A 26760-nucleotide genomic window follows, 5' to 3' on the forward strand; every position below is an offset into this window, starting at 1 on the left:
ACCGTAAAAGCACCGAGACCCTTAAGAAGTGTACAGGCAGGGATTTAGGGCTATTTCCGGCAGGGCTGTGGTGATTTGGGCCCTTGCTTCGCCCATATGCAAGCTCCGTATACGAGAATGCAACACAGCCTTGCACATGTTCCCGGCTATACATGCGCACATGTGCCGTCATCTGTCGCAATATGAGCACCGAGACATCTAATAACTCGCCTGACACCCATTCAAAGCTGGTTCTGACGTTGCTGCAGTGATGGACCGCAATACATCACGGAAGCTCCAGTGCATAACACAACTGCATTGCGGTGAAGCTCAGTCTAGGGCATTGGCATTGAAACTTGTTTAAGCAATCACATTTCCTCAAGCCACAACCAGCATGCGTATTCGTGCTCTTAAAGTGCACAAGGGCCATCCATATGCCGACGTGTCGGAATGTTAAGTCAGGTGTAGTTCCGACCAGAATGCACATATTGTTTGGCATGTCTAGAAAGTGTTCCTTAAGTCACCTCTGCCGCATTACAGTTGAGTTAAGCAGGGAAGCTTATGCAATGTATTGCATTGAAGCATGTTAAAAGCAAAAAATTGCAATTTAATTGCTGTGGTGATTTAAGCCCCTTGTTTGGGGGGCCATGACCGTGCCCCTCTGGAGGGCACAAAGGAGTGAGGAATCATGGTTGGAGAGCATGACACGAACCCTGGCGATGGAGAAACAGCTTTGATGACCTGCTCTACAGAAACTGCACTGCTTGTTCAGCAGGCGTTAATCAAGAAGCTAGAAAAATGAAACCTAGTAGTCCGGATATTTATTGACTACAGCAAGGCTTTTGACAATGCAACACAAGATTTTATTAACAGAGTTCGCTGCCAACGGTGTACACGGAATGACACATTTTGTTGTGTTCGTATCTGCTTGATTGCAGGCAATACATTGTCATTGGAAATAGTATTTCCTTCGACAGGGCAATATTGTTAGGTGTCCCACAGGGCAGCATTTTAGGTCCCCTTCGACATTTACGTTAATGACATGATAGACATACGAGGGTTGATCCAGAAATAAGGTTCCCATCAATTTTAGAAAAAGACAACATTGTTTATTCTCATAGAAATTTACGTTATTGGAAAGATGAAACTTACATAATCGGCATCTTTTCGGCAACTTATAAGTAAAACTTTTATAAGTAAAACGAAAACATATAGCTTATTTGTCCATAAAGCATCTAAACATGAACTTGTAATGCGTTACCGGTCCATTTTATCCAGTGGAAAATAAACCCCATCTTGGAATGCATCTTGGGGAATGCCACGTGATAGCCAGCGAGCTTGCATTTTGCATCCAATCTGGTCCTTTCTGATGCTAACGTGCTGCACAGCGTGCATCACATACTCCCGCGCTGCGAGGTTTTCAAATGGGTCAGCATGCGCACCTTCTAGCAGACATAAGTCTTCGTCTGTGCAAATCTATCTTGTAAAGAGCAAGGCAGGCAAGGTGCCTCGATGCACGAGCCAGAGTGGGTGTGTGCATCGACCACCCTTGCTAGGAAAAAATGGCAGCAACCTTCTGCTCAGGCAGCTTGTAAGCGGACCGTGTTTCTGACTCCGCCAGCCCGCTTGCACCTAAGCGGAGGGCGCATGTGCATTCGCGCTTCCGCTCAGCTGCTTAGCAGAGTGTAAAAACGGCAAACTCTACTAAAGCAACCAGATCACTTGGCTTCATAAGGCACTATTTGCACTCGGCTAACTCCAAGACAAAATTTCTCGCTTACTTGACTCTGACTCTAGTTTGTGTCGAGGCCTACCTCGAACACAAACTAGTCCTTGCAAAATAAGGTTGCTTGCTTCATCACAAGAAACTACTCGCATACATCTAGAGTTACGGAAATCAAATATTAAATTAATTTAGCTCCTCTCAATATACGCAGGCTTCTGACAATATTGTCCTTCTTTCATAAACTTTACTCCAATCGGTTGTCCCACGTTACTCTAAATATCAGACTAGCTTGTGACGTGTGTCTTGACGGCTTGATCACCAACTTAAAATCGCACCCATCTTCGCCCACACTAATCTGTTTTTCCACTCACCTCTCCTCCTCGCTATCTGACACGACTCATTTGTACATAATTTGAAGTTGTTCCTAGATATCTGAACTACCTCTTACCTTGCTGTTCTGTTCCAGTTGCATTTCTTGATGTTCTTATTTAATATGCAATTTTGCTTTCCTGTTTAGGAATCTATACTTAAATTTTTTTCCATTGTTTTGTAATGTGAAACAGCTCATTGTGACAAGTCAAGTATTTTAGGAACCTTGAACCTTGTCATTACTATGTTTTTTTCACACACTGTATATACCCTGTAATAAGTCATTTTTTTTGCACTAATTCATGTTGTTCCAATTCATATTTCTTGTTTAGTTGTGTACTTTTGGTATTTTTTGCTCCTTTCATTGTAATCCCTGTAAGAGTTGGTGTCTGCCATGAAAAGGGCACCTGGCCCATACCATTGTTCGACTCATTCATGCTAAGGATGTTGTTGAAGGGAGGAACTTGTTCTCATTAAGAATGAGGAGTAGGGGATTTATTTACAATATCTACATGAAGGGTGGAGAACATTACATCTGATCAGTCTAGCATGACTGAAATGCACACTGAACAGCCGAAAATGCTTAAACACTCTCTGTCCTTACTAGATCCCTAGGCCAGGGAAAGCTGCCATCCAACCAAAGCGTCCAAAGTCGTCGAAGTACCCGCCTTTGAGGGCGAAGGTTCACACACTCTCTTGCACTTTTGTTTTACTGAACACACCAAAATGAGTGGGGCCTCATAGACAGGTGTTGTCACGCTTGACTCAAGCTGGCACGTCTTGGTTCCTGAGCTGACTCTGCAGTTAGCTGCTGAATCTGTCATGACTGTGACTTTTACCAGAGTACATGGGGGAACGCCATAGAACAAACATTTCCAGGAGTTTTCTTGCTCCAATTGGTCCCTGAAGGTGACAGCGAACCAGCAAACAATCCTGTCCACCAAACGTGTCTAGCCTTACTGGCTCCGAAGGGCTATTCGAAGGGGGCGTGTTGTTGGCTTCACGAAGCGATTCATTGCAGCGAAGCCGGAAGGTCACTATCCCCGCTGGCCAATCGTAACATCCCCCACCCCTATGCCTCCTGGGCTCTTTAGAGTACTTGAACAAAAAAAAAGTGTTATGGAAGTTAATATGACCGGTATAAACAGCAGCATTGCAGCAACACGGACTGCTGCAGACGGCAGCACCAGGTGTGCTGATGACGTTCTGATCATTACAAGCTGATAATGCTCTTTAGTGCCTTATCCATCTACGTCAAACCATTATGCGCTGCGTGGACCATATCTTGAACGCCGTGTTCTCGTCGCTTTGCCTTGAAGAGCGGGCCCATATCTTGAAAGCGATCTGCGAAAGGGGCACGGTGCGGTGTGTGCTGAGAGATTTGCGAGCGCTGCTTCGATCTCGTGGTAGCGACAGGCAAAACAAAGGTAAAGCCACTCGCTGCTGCATGCTCTATCTATATTGTATGCACTTTTCACTTTGTTGAGTGCTTGAAGGCTGTTCACCTCCGCCGTGGGTCGGCCCAGTATTGCACTATCTCTGGGATCGGCCCACATTTTTATCTTGCGTGATGTAGGTTTGGTAAGCATAGAGATGCTTACACATTTAAGAAAATTTTAACACCCAGAACCAGCCAATTGGTACCATGCCAGTATGTTGCAAGTACTTTTATTTAAGTAGGTAGAAAGCCTTTGTAAATAATTAAATAAAAGTTTTGTGGGCTAATGAAAGCAGCTGTGGGCCTAGGCGTCGGAGAGGCAAGAAATTACAACTGCACTAAAACAATTCGCTCTGTCACAAATAAAAGAAGTGAAGGTGAATGTCTTATGTGCATTGCAAATGACGCATGTGCTTTCATATGCACTATGGCATATGCACAAGTGTATTACACCCGATAACAATGCAAGAAGCTCGACAAGAGACTGCCGCGAGGCTATGAACGGCGTCCAGAAGGAGGGGCCATAGCACAAATGGATGCAAAGATGGCAGTGGTGGACACAAACAACATTGCTACCATTCCATGCACTCTTTTGTTACAAGGTGGTTTGCTGGCCTCTGCAAATAGATATGAGTCGATTCATCAGCTAACTGTAGCTTTAGTTGCTGATACCCAACCGACCTGATGAAGCGGTGCTGATTAGGGCCAATGGTCAGGGTAGTGTGCCATGAAATTAGCTTTTGTTGATTGTGATATGGGCTGCAAGCAGTCGCAGGAAGCATGGTGTTAATATATTGGTACGATTGGCGATTGTTTCCGAGATCATTCGTACGGGTTTTTGATAACTGATGAAGCACTGCTGTATGAGTGCATAAGATCACAGCAGATCTGCTTTCCATGTGAAGCTTTCATCACTTTAACTTGCATATTATTCTACTATATGCAGGGCTCACAAACCATATACGATATTTTCCGGACAATAATTTGAACCTGGCACAAGTAACCTCCCCCTCTTTTCACAAGTCAACAACCATCACAAGTGTGCACAGAAGTTAGTTTCTGTACTTAAAGGATCACAAATTGCCATACAGTTCTGAACCACGTGCAAGAACACATGTATGCAATGCAAACTGTGTGCCTTCCAGTGGTCAATGGGTCTTAGCGCATGCCATTGTGCTTGCTATGAATGCTGCTTTTGTCACCATACCCTGTTAGCATTGCATATAGTATGTGCTTCGATTGGTGTTGACAGCCAGGACGAATTTTTACTGAGAGAGGCATGCCTGATAATCAGATCGTGGTATTGGCATGTAAAAACGCAGATTTGTTTTGTGTTCTTGTTTAGAGACAAACCAAGTGCCCTTGAAATGCTGCATGCAATGCATTGACCTCGGGCAATCCATTGCATTACTGCAAATATTACTCAATATTTGAAAAGTCTAGTAGATGATCCATCTCAAACTGAATTACTTGCACGTTCACTATTTGTTTCCTATATTTAAGTCTTCTTCTCATACCCCTGCTGAAAACGCTGCGTTGCCCTGAAAGCGTGAAAATACCGCACCTTTGCGCCGTTCACGTAGCCAGGTTTCAGGCAAGTTGAATAGTAGCTAAATGGTGTAAATGGTGTAGTAGAACCACCATTAAGCATGTGCTGGAAGTCCAGTGCTTAAGTTAGAATAAACCACCTGGTTATCTTTTTCCACAGCTACAAGTAAACAAAAGCTGAAGCGGCCTTCAAGTGTTAAGTGTGGAAAAAGATGTTTTGCGGCAATGGCTGTGACTGAAGACAACACATGTATGTATGTGGTTTTCCAATTCAAGCACAGAGGCCACGACTTTGAACTGGGTCGTGTTTTTCTGTCCAAGTCGGAAAGAACTGCTATTGCTGGTAAGAAACCGCTTTTGCTCTGCTTTATAATACATAAAGAGTGGTTGTTGAGTTTTTAACATCCCAAATACAAGGCAATACTCATGCCAGACCATGCAATGAAATTGGAGCACATGTTAGTGCATTTGAAATTCATGATTTCCACATAATTCGAGGCCACCTTTACCGACTGCAGGGCATTATAGTTAAAGACATCATAAACATGTTTATCATTTTGCTACATTGTATCAATGCCTGAAGAGTTCAGAGAGAGAGAGAGAGAAAAGGGAACCGTTCTTCAATTTCACAGTGGTAACAACTACCTTGGCACAGCCAGTGGCCTATATTTGACCTATATGGCTATTCTTATTGCAGGCAACGACTTTAGTTATTTTATACTTGTTTGCATCACTTCCTGTACCAAGCAGGAAGGTGTAGTGCCTCCTGGTGCACTATAGGCCACGCAGCAGACTGTGGCTTTTTCTCTTTCTGCTTTATTTTTCAGGCTTGCAGTTAACTGGATTGGTATGACTTATGATCCTAGTGGGATTCAATGTCTCAAAATAGCAGTAAGCTGGGATAATTTCCACTTGGGATTACTTAAGGTGCATTGTACATAATTATGTCTGCCATTTTGCTGAAACTGATGTGCAAGTATTACAGACATTGATGAAACTGCGACCTCTCACCACTACTGTAGGTCATCCACAGCAGATGTGCTTTCCATGTGAAACTTTCATCAGCTCAAGTTGTATTTTACTCTACCATATGTAGGGCTCACAAACCATGTGCCATACTTTCTGGACTATAATTTGAAGTTTGTACAAGTCACCCCCTTTCCCCCTCTTTTCACAACCTTCAAAGAAAAAATGTGTATATAACTCATTGTATAAGATGCATCTATCTTAACTTGGGTCAGCATCGTGAAATGCGATTGTGCATGTTTATACACTTATCCTAAAATGTCGTACTTACCCATTTCAGGGCAATAAACTTCAGTAAAAAAAATTTTCATGAGCCGCACATTCTAGCAGGCAAAATAAACTGCAAGCACATTGCTGGAGAAAAAGATTATCTCATGTTGGTCTTGCATATATAAGTTACACTGTTGTATAATACGCTTGGACGAAAATGAAAAGAATAGTGGCACCTATGGTACCTAAATATTTTGAATGCTCATGAATCAGCTATGTGAATAAAACATGATTGGAATGATCACGATAATTAGGCTTATACCCTGTCACACGGCAAATCTAATGTCATTTCCAACAAATGACATTTCTTGCGATTAATGTCATTATCACAGTGCGCTGTCACACGGCGAAAACTGTCATTTGAAAATGATGACAATGACGATAGTAAAAAAAAGACACGGCTCAAACCCACTTTTGTCCAATAATTATTTTCCAATATGCTAAATTCCACTAGAATATGTGATCGTTGCTTTCAAACCGTAGCGTTTGATCACTGACTTGTCGACATTGCCAACGAAGTCGAGTCCAGCTAAGGCAAGCAACAGGGCGAAGAGAGCGATACGTGCGTCCGCTACATCTGCTAAAGTGGTAAGAGAAGGGCAGTTGCATGTCATCACTGTTCTGATGTGCATGCGAGCTTCTAATATCCTCATTCTTGGAGCGTGCCACAGGAAAACACGCGCACGCTTTTACGCCAAGTCAATTGAAGTGGCCGCGGCCGATGCTCCGGTGAGAACCAACACAACTGCTGCAGTGAAAGAGGGCTGTCTGGTCACTAAACTGAGAGTAGTTTTCTGAATTTACGCACGTGATGGACTTTAATGTCGTTAAAGCAATAATTAGGTAATAAAATGGATAGAATAACACTTATTTCTTGTTAAAACAAAAAAGAAGCATGTACTGTTTGCAAAACACTGGTAAACTTGTGTCGAGGATACACATTCAGTTCCAAACGAATGCAAATGACTTTGGCGAACTCATTTGTTTGTAAATGTCATTTTCGAAAATGTCCTTACGTTTTACCGTGTGACACCAAACAAATGGCATTATCAGGAAATGTCATTCGTTGTAAATGACATTAGATTTGCCATGTGACAGGGGTATTCAGGGTGCCTACCAACCGGGAATACCGGGAATTCTCAGGGATTTTGAGTAGTCTGGAAAAAGTCAGGGAAAACTCGGGGAATTTGGGCCTCTATCAGGGAAAATTAGCGGCAATTTTATTGAAAGGGTCGAAAGTCGCGGTAATGCTGGCTCGAGTAGCAGACAGGAATCGTAAGGACTCGTCTTTGACGCCCTGTCGTTGGCAGTGTACAGTCAACGAGCGACTTTCCGGATTCCTGATAATTTGGACGGCTTCGCGGCGCCACCTCGTACCCCATAGTGTCAACGTATCAGAACGTGTGAAATTTCCGACGTAAGAACTCCTTGCCGTCCGATTTTCCGGACGTTTTGCCGGGACCGCAGGTTCGAAACGGCATTAATCAAAGGCACAACCGCTGCCGTTTTGATTACTTCGCCGCCTCGAACCGGCACTCGCACGCAGATCCGCTGGCACCCGTTGCCACCACTGCGGCAACGCTAGGCCTAGCTGCGTCGAAGTTCGCTACGAAGCTTCTTGCCATTAGGTGCCGAACTTTTTATTGAAAGAATTCGCTGCTGTCAGCAATGGCACGGACTCCACCTTTGTGGTCCTTGCGATTGGCTTAGAAACTTGGAAAACACTGCGTTGCATAATGCCGGTTCGTGAAAGTCAGCTTCGCCTCTGTACAGAAATGTTACTCGGTAAAGCTTACGGAAAAGTATTGCAGTGAAGCATAACAAGCGTGGGAAGGGGCTATTGCCACGGAATACAGTATGTATATCTTAATTACGCACGCGGGCACCCGGCATTTCCTGTCACAGTACGAGCACAGGTATGCCTAATATGTGTACCGACAGGCCTTCAGAGCGTTTTCGAACGTGCCTGTGGCGGTTTGAGCCCCTAAGGGCAGTAAATGACACGCATTTATTTTTTTCCAACTGGCCGATTTTTCGGACGTTTTCGCAGCACCAGGGAGCTCGAAAAATCGGTCGTGGACTGTGCAGCTGATTAAGATGCTTCAAATGGTCCTTGGGGCGGACAAGAACAGAAGTGACCTACGCATTGAGGAATAAACGAGAAAGGAAGCTTGTTGCCGCCGTTTTGAAAGAGCTCGAGCTCAAAAAGTAAAGTTTTGGCTGATGCCGAGATGCAGGTGTCTCTCATCCAAACCAAAATACACTCTTTGAAGCAGTGCAACACAACACTCGGGCGTTGTGCGCAGGCTGAGAGTATGTCAGGACTGTTGAGGTTGACTTACGAGCTGTTGAGACAGAATCTCAATTGTGAGAGTTCAGGCCTCATGCCACTGAGGTTGCTATCAGTTGATAGAAATAGCTCATATTAGAAAATATTTGCCTTTGTATGCAACTCCTTTTTATTCGTATTTGATAATGTCCGACCCTATTTGCAATTGTTTTCGAAGACACTTTATTTGCTGTGCATTTTAATAACCCCTGCCGTCTATTCTCTTTTTGAATAACATAAACACTGCTCCTTAGTATTCAAATTGGATTAAGTTGCTTTTTTTTTTCATGTGCTTACTAGAGAGTGACAGCATCAGGTGATATGGTTTCAGCCCGTGTTGATATAAAACATAGTTCTGCATCACTCAGGGAAATTTGCTATGGCACTCGGGGAAAACCTGGAAAACTCAGGGAATTTGGAAATGTCAACTTGGTAGACACCCTGGGTATTAGACATGAACTCGTAAAACAGCTTCAAGTGTCCAGTCAGTACTCTACTTGACTGAAATAATACCTTTAACTCAAAAACCCACATGACTGCATAGCCTTCAAAGCATACGTTCACAGGTGTGTCTGCTCCGTAAATATGGATGAGTGACTGATAAATCAACTCTATAAATAATTGCTGAAAGCTTTAATTGAAAATTTTTATATTGACATTAATCAAATTATGTCCATCAATGCAGTCAGTAACAGTGATGTTTATATTTAAGTTAATCTGGAAATGCTGCACGTTTTCGATTGCCGACTCTGTTTTGCCCTTCTATAGTGGCATGCCACTATGGAAGTGGCAATAACTTCTGCTATGGAATGTAATTGGAAAATGAAGTTCTAACTGAAGGATAGAAATTGTAAATAATGGCAATATTTAGTAAAGGAAATAAAAGTGGAAGACATTTTTGCCCTGGGTAGGATATGAACCACAATCTTCACATGTCCAGTCCAGTGCAATGCTTTCACAATGCTTCAGTAATGTCTTTTGTGCGGACAAGGTTACCAACAGTGAAGGATGAAATTGGCAGCCTAGCTGTAAACTTGGTACACACAATAAATTTCTTCACTTACGTACCTGATAGCACTGGTGCAGATAATCCCTATGACGGTTTATCAATGACACCAAACATTGAAACACTTAAATATGTAATCTTGCCTCTTCAAATGTAATGCAATCGTGTAGTGTAATTCAGAAATGTAATCTTGCCTCTTCAGCAGCTGAAGGCTGCATAGCACCATGTCCTTGCAAAGAACTGACCTAAAAAGAACAAAAATTGCGACAGCTTGAACTATTTAACACACACCATTGCAAAAGGTTTTTGTAAGGCAATGTAACTCATTATTCAATTAAAGGAATTCCAAATAATGATATTAAAAATGTTCATCAGTGCCCATTTCACTTCCTTGCGTGCTCGGTAATAGTTACTTATGCTTCAACTAATATACACTTTTTCTCTACTCTCTCAAGACAAGCTGCGAGAAGGCGTGTCCATTGATGCAGTACTGGATAATGTGCAGTCCAACGTGGATGAGACATTGCACCGCATTAACCTGTTAAGCAAGCAGAGTCTCCGCAACATAATGAGGGATGCCAGAGTCTCAAAGACCGAGCGGCTGCATGATAATGACTATGTGAGCGTGCAACTCTGGGTTGAGAGGATGCATAGTGAAAAGGAGAACCCATTGCTCTTCTTTAAACACCAAAAAGTGACATTCTTTTAGAGAAAAAAAATGAGGACCTTTTGGATGACAGATTTTATGCTAGTCATCATGACCATACCACAACAGGAGCTTTTCAAGAGGCTTGGAACTGATCGTGTATGTGTCGATGGAACACATGGAACAGCAGGTGACCAGTACTATATAAATGCACTAATAATAAAAGTAAAAAAGAGGGAATGCTGTCTGAGAATAATTGCAATAGATTTGATGAGTAGTATTCCTTCACACATGATTTTTCTCTTAATTTTTCTCACATTTTTTAATTGATGCAGTTCTCGATTATCAGTAACAGAGCAAGAATGAATTCATCGCTCTGTACACTGGTGATATCATTCCATTGCTACTGTCCTCATCGCCACATGCCCTGCATATCCTGTCTGTATTGGCACCACGCAGTTATGATAGGTCACATAATACAGCTCTTATCACATTTATCTTGTGGGGATGCGCGACTGTCGCACGTCCCCTGATATGTTGTTTTTCCTGTATAGCTTCCGTCTCCTGCATTGCGGCTTCGCCGCGGGCCCCAGGCCATGCGAGAGATGGCGCAAGTGTTGCACTGCCAACGCCGCCTCACGGCAGGGTTACTTGGGGGCGCAAGGGAGAACACGCTTCCTCTTTGGTTTGGGACGGCAAGCAGCGCGGACGTGCCACGCGTGCACCGATCCATGCTTCTGCAAGACCGTCTCGTGAGGCCTTGTGTGAAAGAGCCACCGTTCGCGTGACCGTGCACACGAACAACCAGGTGTTGGGATCCAGCAAGGGGCAAACATATTCGCTCGCTATCCGGTCACAGTGAGTCGGACTTCCGCGATTTGTCGCGCGCCCATTGGCATGTTTTGTGGATAGCAACTTGGCTAGCAGGCATTGATCTATGAAACGTGCAATAAATTCCCTTGTGATTGTTTGCACTACTGTACTGTTGTCCCTTTGACCCAAGAGTAAGGGATGAGAATCCCACAGTCTAAAGTGCAGAAACAGTGCATTGCACTGTGTATTAGTGCCTTCTGTCAGAGGTACAGCTGTCTCGAGGCTGTTTGGCATCCTGAACTGTTTGCCAATTAGGCGAATCACTGATTACTGCTACAGTCAAAGGTGCTTTTTCTTGGCGGCAAGGGGTGGTTCCCTGAGGACTGCAAAAACAAAACATTTAGAAAATCAGGCAGTCCAAAAAAAAAAATTAATGCATGCCTTTTACTGCCATTTAAAGGGAGGTGCTAGTCGAAAACATAACAAGAACCTAGAACTATGAAACCCCAGCTGTTTACATACTCTCTTCGGGTAATTTGAAATACTATATAAATAAGTTTTATAGCAACTTGCATAGGTTTTGTTCTGTACAACGACAATGTGTAAAACGTAGACATTCTTGCCCCCACTTTTTTATCTCTAAACTTCCATAATTGCAGACCAGTGATGGCGCATAATCCTCCAAATCAACTGTAGAATACTGAAATATGTTACCGAAATTGATACCAAAATTGTTATTCACTGTTATGTTTTAAAAAGTGCATATAACAAGTGTTAAATTAGAACCTGTGAAACCATTTCAAAATGTTTAGACAACCAGTAAGTGTTACTCAAGATTTTATCTTAAGTACATAAGTGATGTTGAAGATCAACCCCTCAGTGGTGGTGGTCAAGACAGTTTAGGATTTCAAGCACAAAGTTGTCATTCTGGAGCAGTTTAGGAGCAGAATTTTTTTTTCTACTTCGTGTTCCAAAAGATTTTGGGACATTTGGAGTAGTACAGAAGTAATCTAGCCATTTGGTGGAGCTTGTTATTACTGTGCAGTCAGTAAGTGCTGCTCAAGAGTGAAGCAAGACACAAAGCCAACAGCAACCAAGTAAGCTTGCCTTCCCAAGGACGGTATACCATGCACATCATGTTGCAAACATTTTTGTTTGGATAGGCAAGGAACTTAATTTTGTACCCACCCTAGTTGCTTAGTGGCTGTGGTGTTGGCCTGCTAAGCACGAGGTTGCAGGATCGAATCTCGGTCAGAGCCGCCACATTTCAGTGGGGGCAAAAGGCGAAAACACTCATGCACTTAGATTTAGGTGCACGTTAAAAAACCCCAGTTGGTCGAAATTTCCAGAGTCCCACACTACGGCATGCCTCATAATCAGAAAGTGGTTTTGGCACACAAGACCCCATAATTTAATTTTTCTTAATTTTGTAAACCAACCACAACACTTATTAGGCTTCTTGGTGCTTGTGCTGTAACAGAAGAGAGTATGTATGTGTGTAAATAAACAAATGTAAATCATGCCATGTTACAATGGCCCCTTTCCACTGCTGGTATGCTTCACCACGATACATTGCATAAGCTTCTTCCCGTAGCAAGCTATATTGCAGCAAAATTGACGCTTGAAAACCGGCATTATACAACACTCAACAATGGTTGTGCCTTCCGCACTATGAAGGCAAAGCATTTCAGCATCCAAAATTTCAGCTGTCCTTATAATTAATTGCCTCTATGAGGTACGTGGCTGTGTTGCAAAGATACCCGAATTCTCATGCATGCCCAAAAAATAGTTTGTTGGGTGTATTTCTGCTTGGTAATGAAGACGGCTATAACAGTGCACATTGGTGACACAACAGTGGCCAAATGCTCAGATTTCTTTTAAGTAGAGTGCTGTGTGCTTTTATGACTTTGGTGAAGTTAGCATCTGAATTTGCCATACACACGCCTGCAAGTTATCTATTTATTAAACTCACGCACACATAATATCACTATAATGAGAAATGCATAGTGTTTTAGCTGTTCCCTGCAGTGTTTTCTGACAACTGCTTTGATGATGGATGGATGGATGAATAAATTTCTTGGTACATGCGATTGGTGCGCAGTGGGCCAATCCCACGTCGGGACAGAGAGGCCATGCCCCTCCGCCGCGTCGCAGGCTCGATGGACAACCCAGAGCTGTGCTTCAAGGTCCGAGCTGTGTGGAGCTTGGTCCCACTCTCCCTTGGTGGTCCCGGCACCAGGGGGCAAGCCCAGAGCATGTGATCAAGGCTAGCTACATCCTTACAGTAGAGACACGCATTGTGAGGGTGCGCATCCGGAAAGATTTTGTGCAGGAAGGCCGGGCATCGGTAGGTGCCCGTCTGAAGCCACCTGTACATGACTTCTTGTGCTTTATGGGCGCTTTGTGTGGTAGCAGCATGGTTCTCTTGACTAACTTGTAATGCTGGGTGAGATCGTTGTAAGTGACGAGGGGATCGCGCTCGCTTGCCCATCCTGCCGAGAGGGAGTCCGGGCTCACACGGTGAGTTAGATCTTGTGTGGTGTCGTGTGCTGTCTCGTTGAGGTCACTTTTTAAGAACAATATTTGATCACGAATATACTCTTAATGCTTCACACACAAAACAATTTGTTACCTTGTTGTGTCCATGAAAGGGTTGTATTAAGAATAATTTTTGGCAGCCTTGTTGACAGTTTGACAGCATTAATCAGTGAATCCTTAACAGGCACTCTGCAACACTTTTTCAAGAAGGAAAGCCAACCTACTCAGTCTCCAACACATGCGATTTTACATTTTGTCACAATCTTAATGCAGCTGGCACATCTGGGTTCAAGCTTATATAGTGCTAACTTAGGCAAGTTGGCACATGTTGCAGCACTTCATTTGTCTCCTTTATGTCCTATGTGTTGTAATGTTATGTTTTTTATTCAAGCTCATACTTTTGAGCAGCAAGCAAAATGCAGTTAACTTCATTCCGTTAATTCGACTCTGACGGGACTGATGAAACAGATTGAATTATTTGGTGGGTCAAATTTAATAAGATGCAGAAGAAATGCCAACACGCATGACTGATTTATTTGCCATGGTTTACGTACAGATTCTAACATGCCCCAGAGTGAAACACACGCCCGCTGTCTGTGTGTCCAAAGTGTAAACTAGCATAGAAAGGACAAAAGCCCCTAAAATGAAAGAGAAATCAAATGCGCACACAATTTCTATTTAAAAAAAAAATGGACAAGGGTCCAACGTGTTCCACATTGCAACCAATTTTCCAAAGTGAGCTTCGCCGCAATACATTCGTGTTATGCGGTAAAGCATACGAAAATCGCCAAGGAAGTTTTGTTAAAGATGGCACATTAGAAATGGGTAAATAACACAATCAGACGTTTTGATCTGTGATTACTGCTTGGAGCTCCTCCTGGGCAGGCAGAAAATAGGCATTTCCTGCAGGAGATAAAGTCTGTTTAAGACATCTACTGTCCTCTGAGGTGTGTCACCAAAGGGGTCGCTTATTGGGTTCACTGTAGGGGTCGGCATGCATGCCGACTGCTCAAGTTGGAATTATTGGGTGAAGGCCTATTTTAGTATCAAAATAACTAAAGTTTGGACCTATAGAAATGCACGTGTGTCGGCTGGGACTTTCAGCCGGGACCAAAGTCTACTGTTCTGCAGCCACTGAGCACTGCAGTATGCCAATATTCTGCTATGTGTAGTAGGAGATACATTCTCGCTGCGAAGTCCACTGCCTTATATATGGTACAGTCGACTTCTGTTAATTCGACTCCGGGTAATTCAATCCTGGCCAAAGGTCTTGGCCAGCAGTCATACATTTCTACAGTCCCGAATCTCTTATTTTGATCGTAAAATTGGCCTTCGCAGGATAATTTGAACTTGGAACAGTGACTCGCTGTTGACTCCTATGGTGAACCCAATAGCGACCCCTTTAGTGGCAGCACGTCTACCTCGGCGATGCTTAGGAAACAATGTATGCATTCAACACGTGTGATCGCGTGTCAACAGCTCCCATTTATGCTTGCCCTAGGAAACTTTTCAAGCAAGAACCATATATCACAACGTTTAATTACGGTATTTACCTGATTCTAATGTGTGCCTCATATGTTAGCACTAGTAGAATACAATAGTTGTACACTTTTCTTTTCAATGACACCCGCCGTGGTTGCTCAGTGACTATGGTGTTGGGCTGCTGAGCACGAGGTCGCGGGATTGAATCCCGGCCACGGCGGCTGCATTTCGATGGGGGCGAAATGCGAAAACACCCATGTACTTAGATTTAGGTGCACGTTAAAGAACCCCAGGTGGTCGAAATTTCCAGAGTCCTCCACTACGGCGTGCCTCATAATCAGAAAGTGGTTTTGGCACGTAAAACCCCATAATTTAATTTTTTTTTTTTCAATGACAGTGGTAAGCTCCCAGCCATAATTTGGTAATGCCTGCCATATGCATATCAACCCATTTTTATTCTTAAGTAAATTGCCTTTTCATGATCAGGGTCCCTTGCGAGCAACTGACCTAGGTAAAATTACTCCTGTACAGACTCTAGAGGCTGACTGGCGATGTGAATTCTTGAACATTGTCTTCTGCATATTAATCTTCAAACACACTCTAACTCTTTTTTGGTCAAGGTCCTCAATCTCTAGTAATTTGTCCCCACTGTTGCCGAGATATTCACCATTGATCTGCAACTGCAGATTTGAAATGGCATTAATCACAGTCAACACCGCCGTGTTATCTCGCCACCTTGAATTGACACTCTCACACGCAGATCCACTGGCCACTGTAATCACCATGGCGGGAACGCTAGGCCTAGGTATGCTATTACGGTTCTTGCCATTCAGTGCTGTCTTTTTCATTGAAAGAATTCACCGCTGTCAGCAATGGTAGCCACTCTGCCTCTGCAATCCTCGTAAAGCATGGCGCGTTGCATATTGCTGGTCCTCGAAAGGCAGCTTTGCCTCAGCACAGTGATGCTACGCGGTGAAGTGTATGGGACGCAGCACATATACGTGCACTTGCCGTCTCCTGTCACAGTGCAAGCACCTATATGCCTAATAAGTGTACTGGCAGACCTTCAGAGCTCTTTCGGACGTGTCTGTGGCGATTTGGGCCCTTAAGGGCAGTAAAAGACATGCATTCATTTTTTCGGACATTGTAGCGGCCCTTAGGGACTCTGAAAAATCGGACTGTACAACTGATCAAAAGGATGCTTCAAATGGTCCATGGGGCTAACACGCAGTGGAACGAGGACAAGAATAGGAAGGACCATTGCTTTGAGGAATGACTGGGAAAGGAACTGTGCCGCCGCCTCTTTGAAGGAGCTTGAGCTCAAAAAGCAAAGTGTTGGCTGACACTAAGATGCAGGTTACCCACATCCACACCAAAATAAACCCCTTAAACAGTGCAGTGAAATGCAACACTGAGGCATTATGTGCAGTCTGAGAGTATCTCAGGACAGTTGAGGTTGACTTTCCAGTTGCTTGGAGAATCTGATATGTGACAAAATTCGGGCATAATACCAATGAGCTTGCTATCAGTTGATACAAATAGCTCTTTTTATTCGCATTTTAAAATGTTCGACTATTTGCCCTGAGCTAGACCACTTTTTTTTTTACAGTGAAGCTGTCTATTGCGAGGATCTGGTGGATCGCATCCGCGTATAGACCAGAACACGCTAGTCTCGCACCCAGACTAACCGAACGCATACTCTCGCACCCGGGTTGCCCGGTCGACCGGCGCCGTTTTGTACTGGGCTGCCAAAGTGTGTTCGCCGGCGACCAGTAGACATGGCAAGCGCCAGCTCTAGGGCTCCAAAGTGCGGAAATGTGCCCGTTCACACGGATCCAAAGCAGAAGAAGTCATCTAGGCATCATTGCGTCGTGTTTGGATGCCAAAACAACCAGCGGAAAAGGAGCAGGTTGCTTAGCGCTGTTTGCGAAGAGCACAACACACGTAGGGAATCGTGCCGGTGCGGTGTTTTCATCCTGCGCCGATTTCCATCCGCAACGAAGAATGCCAAGCTGCGCCACCTGTGGATAGCTGCAGTGAATAGGAAGAACTACCAACCCAGTGAAAATGCACGAGTGAGTATTCGATCTGTGTATATTTTGGTGCCACGTTCAACTTTGCGCCCTACAAACGTAATACGTGTAACACGCAGGTTTGCTCCGAGCACTTTCTGGGCAACAAGCCACTAGAGCAGAATCCCGCGCCGGTGCTTCGCCTTGGCTATAACAAAAAGGCAAGCCTTTTCGTGTTTTCATTCAGGCAGAGCTCCCGACGGTTAAGCGGAACAGTTGAGTTTGCGGTTAGCGATACTTGCAGCTGGTGCACGGAATGACCATTAAGCGTGAACGACAAGTTGTAGGCCTTGCTGGTGAGCGTTATTGCTAATGAAAGTAAACCGAAGTCTGCTCGTCACGTAGCATGCGTCCACAAAAACGTAAACGACGACTACTCGTCGCGGAAGGTGTTCTTGCAGCGCACCTACCTTTACGAGCTGGTGTTGCAGGTGTCACTCGTAACGAATTCATTTGAGCCTCCTGAGCTCTAAACTGCGTGCGGGCTGTTATGCGGGGCAAAGCGCAAAATATTTCCGTTCATATGGCGAGGAAAATAAGGTGCTTAATTATTCTTGTATTTTGTTACAAAATTTTGATCGTTCTCAATAGTTTTTTTTTTACTGTTTTCTTTTCTAAGGGAGCGCCAACAATCCGATAGCCTCGTACAAGCGAAACAGGTCTGGTACCAGGTAGCTGCAGTTGGTGGGGCTAATTTCTTGGAATGCAGGTGCGGTTGTTGTCTTGCACCAAAGGGGTCCTGATGATGCAGCTTTAAGTAGGGATGGTAATTTTACGTGCCCTGTCATGGTTTGTGTAACTGTACAACACCTGCATCTGTCATGCTCGCCCTGTTATACGGGCTTTGACTGCGCGTGTAGTTGAACATTATAACTACTGTAGTACCTCATTTTCCAATGAGTGCAGGTTTAGCATCATATGCTGCTTGTTCGAGTGCTGTAGGCTTTTCTTCTGAATGTTGTACTCTTAAGTGGTTGCACGATACAATTGCCCTGGTGTATTTTCTATTTCATTTTGAGAGGACTTTATATCTTCGCAACAGTGATGGCATGGGAAAGAACTACAGCCCTTCTTACTATAACATCTATTTTGTTTTCAATGTGCAGGTGGTGAAGGGCAGGCGTCTGCTAACCAGGCAGTCAAACGACCTCGCCAGTTGGTTGCCAAACGCGGCCAACCCAGTAGAGACCATGACAAACAAGACCAAACTGAAAGTGCAGATGACAGTGTTCTGCGTGCTTCAATAATATATGGCACCAACACAGTGCTGTAAATTCCTTCACAGGTTACGTGCCAAAAAGCTCACACGTGTTCTAGCATATACCGCGCGGTTTGTACAAACGTAATAGCGTACCTACCCGATGTATTCGCTTCTGCAGTCTGCACAGCACTCAGTGTGGCCATTGCGGACTTGCATGAGGTCTTGAAGTTTGATTGAATCCTGACAGCGAAAATGACAGGTTAGAAAAAACGCGAAACACGCCTTCCGCCCAGCTAAAAAGCCCAAGTTTCGCTTTCGCGCCGGGTCGCATCTCCCGGCGTGGCAGCCCAGGCTTGCTACTTCGCGGCGCTTGGGATAGATGGCGCGACCGGCACTCATCAATATGGCGGCGCCCTTTGAATTCACGGTGTTCTGGTGTATAGACCAACAATTTTTCATACGATGGGCCGATCCTGAAGAAATTGCAATACCAGGCCAACCCGAGGCAGAAGTGAAGCAAGCATTAAGCACTCCCCATATGTGGGCTGATCCCGAAGGTCGTGAAATGCCAGTCCAACCTGCGGCGGAGATGAAGCAGGCTTTAAGCACTCCCCACACATGGGCCAATCCCATAGGTAGTGCAATACCAGGCTGACCCGCAGCAGAGGTGCAGTTCACCATTAAGGGGCCCACATACGCAGCTTCGCTGGTCAGCCTTCACAGAGTAAAGGGGCACCGGGTTTCTTTCGAAGATATTTTAGTAGCTGTGCATTTTACAAACCCCTCGTTTCAGTTTTCTATTTTGAATAAAATAAACACTACTCCTTACTGTTCAAACTGCATTGTTTTTATTTTTTTAACATGCTTACCAGAGAGTGACAGCATCAGGTGACATGGTGTCAGCTCATCTTGACGTGAAACTTGGTGAAAACCTGAAAAAAATCAGGGAATTTGAAAATGTCAACTTGGTAGACACGTTGTTCTTCTAAGCATGCAGTATGGCACATAAGCCTGGAGGTTAACGAAGAATCTCGAGAACGTGTTAAGAGACAGGAAGAGAGTGGTGTGGATAAGAGAGCAAATGGGGATGGTCGATATTCTAGTAGACATTAAGAGGAAAAAATGAAGCTGGGCAGGCCATGTAATGCATAGGGTAGATAACCAGAGGACCATTAGAGTTGCAGAATGGGCGCCAAGGGAAGGGAAGCTTCGCCAAGGATGATGAAATTTGAAAGCACAAGTTCGCATCAGCTAGTGCAAGACAATGATAATTGCAGGGAGGTGCCTTCGTTCTGCATTGAACTTTAAGATAGGATGACGATGATGGTGAATGCGTGCAACTCTTTAAAAAGAAATTTGGGCCGGAAATAGCTTGCACAGTTCACCACGACACGAAACCAAATTCGTATGCTTTGCCACTAACACGGATGTATTCCAGCGAAGCTAACTTATGAAAAGCGGCCACCATTGTGTAATCATCTCTATTTCATGGTTGGAACAGCTTGCGAAACATAGCATGATGTGTTGGAAGGAGCCCCGTAACTTTTTTTTCTTTATAGCCGGCTATAATATGCACATGCTGAATTTTTTATAATTAATGCTATGTGATGTGCAAATTAAGCAGCAATTTTATCCAGTATTAAAACGTACCTTAGTGTAACAATACAATGAGAGACGTAATCAAGAATTTGTATGTATGCACATCTGAGTGCGCATGCATGCGTGCTGTCATTCTTGAGTGCGCAAAGACGTGAAACTGGTCTTAGTGCAGCTTGGTAGCTCATAGTTTGTGAGGGGATTCGTAATGGCAGTGCTCCACCACGCCACAATGCAGCAGTCAACGCTGATGGTGTATCCACACGACGGACGGCTCCGCGCAAGTCTGTGCCACAGACGCTTAATCCGCCACCCATCCAGACGATGGGCAGACTGAGCAGACGACCGCGCCGGAAAAATAAACATGGCGGCACCACCCGAAGCGACTGCCGTCCGCCTCGAACCTGTGAAGTCGTCGTCGTCCACTGTGTGACCCGTAATTTTCAAACTGAGGCTTGTATTTGGTTTAAATTTGTGTCCAGAAGCTTCGACAGCAATCCATTCGTGATGAGTGGGCACCGTTTCTGAAAGAGATACTCAGATTCTCGGCGTGTAGGCTTAGAGTGGCTGTATGGCTGAACATGGCGTCGACGATGTTGTGGCGGCCCGGGCAGATCTCAGTGGACGTAAGTTATTATGATTGCTTGTTTCTACTCACTCTAGATGGCGCCATCGGTGTAACAAAGACTTTGTCATACGTGTTTTTCACTCTGAATGAAAATGGCAATCGAAAGGAAACGACGGTTGGCCGCAATGGCTGTCGTTTTGTCCGAATTGGATGATGACGAGTGCTTGTTTCATCGAAAGAGGTCTTGTTACGCTCTCATGTCCGCGTTATCGGTGAGAGTCATATCCCACAACGCGGCGAACTGCTCCACAAGATGTAAGAAGAAAGTTACCTCGTCCGCTCAGGTTCATTTCAGTCGCTCTTGTGCGAGTCGCACGCTCGCGAACAGACATGAATGGTGTCAGCAGCGATGAAGCTGTTTCAGAAAGATCCCAAAGCCGCGCTTGTTGCCACACTGTAGAGCATGCTAGGCCAAATCCGCAGCGTTCAACTCCCAAAATCCGGATGCGAAAAATAGCACGGCATTTTCCGTCCGTGGGGGTCGCGGACGACGCGCGGACGGTACAAATCAGTGACGCATAGTCACGTGATGCGCCGTCCGTCGCGAAAAAGACGGATTTCGTCTGTCGTGTGGATCCACCATGAAGAGAGGAAATGCTAATCTTACCGACACTGCACATGCTCAACAGGCCAGTGAGAGTGCTGACACGTGAGCTTGAAGCTCGCCAGATCCATCTAACAATTTGTGCGTCGTACATGACAGCATAATCAACATTTAATCATCGATTTATTTCAACTACCATGTACGTCGACGTTGTCTCTTTAGTGTTGACCCCCTCCCCTTTTTTTTTTCGAGGATACTTCTGACAGTGAAAAATAACACTGAATGTCCACATCAACAGGAACGGGCATAAGATGCAACCACTTGCAACCTTTTTAACAGAAGCTTGTATTGCCTCACTGGTGTCGGTGTTACCGCGTGAAAATAGGAATTGCTTATCAGGCTGCGGATTTGAACCACCGACCTCCGGATTGCGAGACCACCACGCTAACCGATTCAGCCACCGTCAGTTCATCAAACGCTGCCTTTAAGGTGGGTAAGTAGAAGCAGCGCATGGCATGAGCCAATCACAAGCGTCCCCTTCCTCCAGAGAAGGGAAAGGGTGTGTTCGCGTGCCTGACACCAGTTCAGGCCCAGCAGTCAGATGGGGAGGCCGCGTTTGGTCTGTTCTGCCAAAGAGCAGGCTGCATTGAAGGAATGGCAGTGGGAGCAGGCCACGTGTTGTGCGTTTGGCCAAAGAACAGGCAATGTTTGATTGATGCCACCGGGAACTCATTCGAGAAAGGGGTCGACGTTGATGTGCCGCTCTCGCCGTGAGGCGTTACAAAGAGCAGCAGATCCCAAGCTTCGCTTGCACCCCGCTTCACAGCAGTGGAAGGGCAGTAACTTTTTTGGCCTCCATCCTTGTGTCATAGTCCAAGCATGCTCTTGCTAAATAGAATCATTCTTGGCAACTAAAGGTTAGTGTTTAAGTGCAATTAAAGCTCGTCATTGGAACAGTCTCCAGGACTTCAGAATTTCACAATAAGCAGAATACCATTTTGTTGGTAAGTACCACGGCAGAGATAGTGACCTATAGGTAGATACTGAAAGAGCCAGTATTCAGTAAAAACTTATAAATGTAAAAAAATTCGGCCTAGTCTAGTTTAGAGTAATTGGCAAGGATACCTGTTTTTGCAGTCTTATTCTAGTGAAGGTTTAGCACTACAGGACTGTGCCAGTTCCATTCCAACTAAATCTGCCCAATTGATGCCATTATAGATTAACATTACTGAATATATTCTGCAATCACATTATTTATTCATGAATTACACTTGCGCAGGTAACATGCATGTACTGTCAAAAAGAGTAGACATGAGAGAGATTATACAGCTAGCAACGCACTGCAAAAATAAAAGGTCACAAAGCAAATATGTTCTCGTTAAAGAAGCATAACATTATCTGCAATGTTGTCAGAACTTCAAAAATAAGTTTTTTGTTGAAAGGCACAACTAGTAAACAACTATAGTAAGAATTTCATTTAAAGTTGAAGAAATAGTACAACTCTTGGCATTCTGGGGAGTTAAAAAGAGTGGAATTAAGAAATCTCAACTTTGTCAAGTAGGAATGAAACGGAGGGCCCGCCCCATTCTGCAACTTTACTGTGGACCAGTGTACGCCAACATGGCAAGTAAGAAAAGAAATTTGGGTATTTCATGGTGCGTGTAGATCCATAGACTTTTGTTCCCAACGGTATCTTTTGATGACATGCCCAGGCTTTTTTTTTTTTTTCTAGTCACTTGTTGCACTTTAATGCGATAAAATCTACTTGAACCTCTTGTGGTCGCAAGATCCGCAGGCGAGCTCGTTCCCTCAATCGGCTGCCACCACCCAGCCTCTACTCAACCATATCTTGTGAACATTATATACATTTTTTTTTTTTGCCTCCTAGCATTTTGGGTGATATCCTGAGTGATGAAAACAAGCACTTCATAAAATCAGCAACATCTATCATTACGACAGATTCATAACAATAGTGCAGCCACTACATTGTTTTAGCTTTCCATACTAAATAAACTCACTGGGTCTGCGTTAGTGTGGGCAGGGGTAAGCTTGCACACGTAAGTTTTTGGTAACATTCATAACAAAGCAAACAAGCTTTCAGGACTATAAACCTTTGAGTCGCATCAGCTACGTGGGAGCAAAATATACATTCAAAAAACAGGAAAAATAGGCACAGTGTTATGTGCCACTAATCCTTTCCTAAAGAGCTGCAAGAATTTTAGGCGGTTTTGATAGAACTATAGCATGGCACAAAACTGATGGTGCTGTGCATTTGGTCACTGCAAGCAGCTGTACATTGTTAACCTCTCTGGCCAATCATGTCTGCTGCAGAAGCATCCCTAGTATGTCTCCCAATTTCAAGATACTTGATTTAGTGCAGTATCACTCTTTGTTGGCCTTTTTATCAGACTGACGCAGAAGTGGGAGCACTGTACACTGTTCACATTTTCTTTGTGCGCAAAAGATAAGTATGCGTTGCATTCACCACTAAGAGAATGTATTTAATGCTGTTCTTAAGTTTACAGCACATGACACAGGTATTCATGACAAATCTGTGCATGTCATACAGACCGCTGAAATTTCAAATGAAACACCACTTTCCTCCCTCTCGAGAAAGCGCCACACCCAGCCAGAGTCAAGGCAACACAAACAAAATAGAGTCTTAAAAGTGTCGCTCGCCATGACGCATTACTTAGGTAAATCGCCCAATTCAGAATGCGCAATGCCACGGTGGAAAATGTGCCATGCAACAAAACCGGATAAGAAAAAAAAAAGCGGGTGGTGCTAGTCACGTGAACCCGATGTGGTTCTTCGGCTCAAGTATGTGACAAGGCGAGGAAGGAACATCGCTCGCGGAGGCTACTCGAGGCAGAGTGTCTCTCTGTTGGCAGTCATGCTCACCTCATGGTGGTGTGGTAAGAGGGCATTCAATTTCTGCTGTCTCCTCTAATAATAAACCAGTTTAAAAGATTATTTCTGTAAAGAAATGCCAGAAGTCTGAAGTCGTTACTCCAAACATTCATCGTGGATATGAAGTCCAATGCATGTGGAACTGTCGAAAGTGGTTCACTCATATTCTTCTCATTTACTTTCAAGAAATTTCACACTAAATTGATGAAGACCTCTGCATTGTCACAAACAGCAGGAAGCAACCTTGAAGTCTGTTTTGAATTCCTCATTAATGCATGAAAATCCAGGATGCAGCAGACAAGTAACAGTCTACTACACATAACTCCATCTTCACCTCTGCGTTCAGGCAATGAAATGCAGTTTTTACCATAGCGAGCATGAGATGTTTACTTGGAGATGCAGCTCTTAGCCTGTCTACGTATGACTGTGATATTTAAAAAAGATGCCAGTTATTTAAAACTATGTTATTAAAAAAACATCTTTCATGTTCGAAACATGCCCGGAGGCAATAATAACCAGCTTGAAAAGTAATTATGTCCCATGGCTGTATTCAGGTCTCAAGAAGCTTTAAATTGCAGTGTAAACTAATAGCGTCCTCGATCACTCGCACCGGGGCGCCTTGCTGCGCACTTTAATCCTCGATCAACCGCACCGACCATCCTCGATCACCGGAAGCGCACCCTGTTGGAGCGGTTTTCCATTGCCCCGTCTCGCACCGAGAAAATCGGCGGTGCGCCGGGGCACAATCACAGCAAGCACTGCGGGACGCGCGCGCGCACTGCCGACTGCAGAACCGTGGATGCTCTGGCCTGATAGCTGCGGTTGCAATGGAGTTGACGGAGTTAGCCGGTGGAGATGTCGGCAATGAGAAAGGAAGCGCTGCTAATTGCCGCAATCGATGAGCTTTTTTCAAGTTCTTCGGACAGCGAAGACGGCATGCTTATCGACCTCGTCCAAAAACAATGCGGTGAAGAGCGGCCGAAAGTGGACAGGTTCGTTGAAAGGGTCGCCAGGATTATTTATAAGATCCCTTGGTGTTTGCTTGCAACCAGGTATGTCGGAGCATGCAGTTTGACAAGGTTTGAGCGCTTGCCGCAGATGCTCAGCACCTGCAAACAACAAAATGTGCGCGCGCGCGCATTCGCGCACGTCTTGTGCGCCAGGGGCAAAATAGCGCTGCATGCAAGCACCCTGCAATGGGTGCAGTTTTGTCCTCGATGTTGACCCTCCGCAGTGCGCCACCACGGCGGTGCAAGGCGCACCATTCTGGTTTCAGCGCAACCCCGGGGCAAGGTGATCGAGGACGCTATAAAACTTGCTAGGGGGCCTGATGTAAGGCCCTCAAAAAACAGGCCAAACAGGGGGCTAAATGTTTCTTCAATAGGATAGAAAGTTTGCGCTGGAAAGTTAACACCAAATATAAATGAAAATATATTACTTCAGACTTACCACCAGACTTTCACAATTCGAGTCTTGTTCTCCAAGGTGCATTGCCATTCCGACTTGTCCAGCTAGAGAGAAATGCAGTTCGTATTGCCTCCGCCGATGTGTTGCACATGCACATGTGATGAACTCTACAAAATGAGAGCAGCATTGAAGATAAACTGAGCAGCTGAAAGTGCACGCACTGTTTCTTCTACGCACAATATGGAAACTAAACAGCAGGGGTAAATTTCGTTAGAAGATTTGCGTAACACTTCATTCCCGTTCATATTGAAACATAAGTCGACTCTGAATATAAGACAACCCCTACTTAAAGACATCGCATTACAGTTCCCTTTATAATGGAAAACTACATGTTCTATAAAAAATTGGGCACTGAAAGCACCATGCCCCGCTTTGCATCAATTGTTTCGCTTAAATCTTTTGTGTACCCAGCAGAAATTCTAGATTCTAAGCATTTGTTCTAAATGTAACGAACCTCGTCAAATTTGGTGCAGTGGTTGCCGAGAAAAACGAATACTCCGCTTACATGTATTTAGATTGGAACACCCGAGCTAAAGCTTCCTCTTAAACGCGCCCGCCACGCGGAGGCATTGCCGAGCCCGAACCGAAGGAGCAGTATGGTATCCACATTTTGTCTGCTGGAGGCGCCGCCAAATTATACTAAACAAAGAAACATTGCGTACACTTAGTACACGTACAAATTTCCTCTTTATAGCGACAAGGTAGGGGACTGTGGCTAGCAGTGGCAGCCGGCTTTACCTATGCGCCGCCAGTCTGGTTTCTCAGACGTGTAACGATTGCGACAGTGTACGCGGCGGAAAAAGCACCTGGGACTCCTGCAAGACCATACAAAACCTTGCCTCTGTGTATTATCTAACTCCTTCTCATTACCGTTAAAACTCGAGAACGCAGTCAAGAATTTCGCATTGAGGTGAGATAAGCAACTGTTCAATAACTAGAATAAATACGTCCACTTGCCTGTCTGTTCACGCCAATACCGCAAGCTCTATTCAGAAGCACGAGACGGGCGCTGAAAAGCGTCGAGACATTTCACTCGGCGAAATTAACCGCTTGCATTTCCAATGCAGCGAAAAATCAAGTGAACGATTAGAGTGTATTAACGATGTCGACGATGCAGTCGGCCATTTTGGGAAGTTTTAGGCGTGGATCGGCTTGGCTATTAGCCCCGAGAA

At 44.5% G+C, this 26760-nt stretch overlaps 2 long non-coding RNA genes across 5 annotated transcripts in view; one reads left to right on the forward strand and one right to left on the reverse strand.

The window, feature by feature from the left end:
* LOC139057388 (uncharacterized) overlaps positions 1–19280 on the forward strand; it is a 29857-nt gene extending 10577 nt beyond the window's left edge. Inside the window, exons 3-7 of the long non-coding RNA XR_011512732.1 lie at positions 5221–5403; positions 13252–13497; positions 16780–17245; positions 17323–17403; positions 18349–19280. This is a non-coding gene — a long non-coding RNA (uncharacterized lncRNA). The remainder of the gene's footprint in view (positions 1–5220; positions 5404–13251; positions 13498–16779; positions 17246–17322; positions 17404–18348) is intronic.
* On the reverse strand, positions 757–26725 carry LOC139057387 (uncharacterized). 4 transcript variants are annotated; one of them, XR_011512730.1, is made up of 5 exons: positions 26546–26725; positions 25571–25632; positions 19313–19375; positions 9886–9936; positions 757–3418 (listed from the first exon to the last, which is right to left on the reverse strand). It is a non-coding gene; the product is annotated as an uncharacterized lncRNA (long non-coding RNA). The 4 variants fall into 4 exon arrangements; XR_011512728.1 differs by lacking the exon at positions 9886–9936; XR_011512731.1 differs by lacking the exon at positions 9886–9936 and having other exon boundaries at positions 25571–25695.
* Between the last annotated feature and the right edge of the window lie 35 nt (positions 26726–26760).

Source organism: Dermacentor albipictus, chromosome 3 (genome assembly GCF_038994185.2).
Source record: "Dermacentor albipictus isolate Rhodes 1998 colony chromosome 3, USDA_Dalb.pri_finalv2, whole genome shotgun sequence".
Lineage (NCBI taxonomy): Eukaryota > Metazoa > Arthropoda > Arachnida > Ixodida > Ixodidae > Dermacentor > Dermacentor albipictus.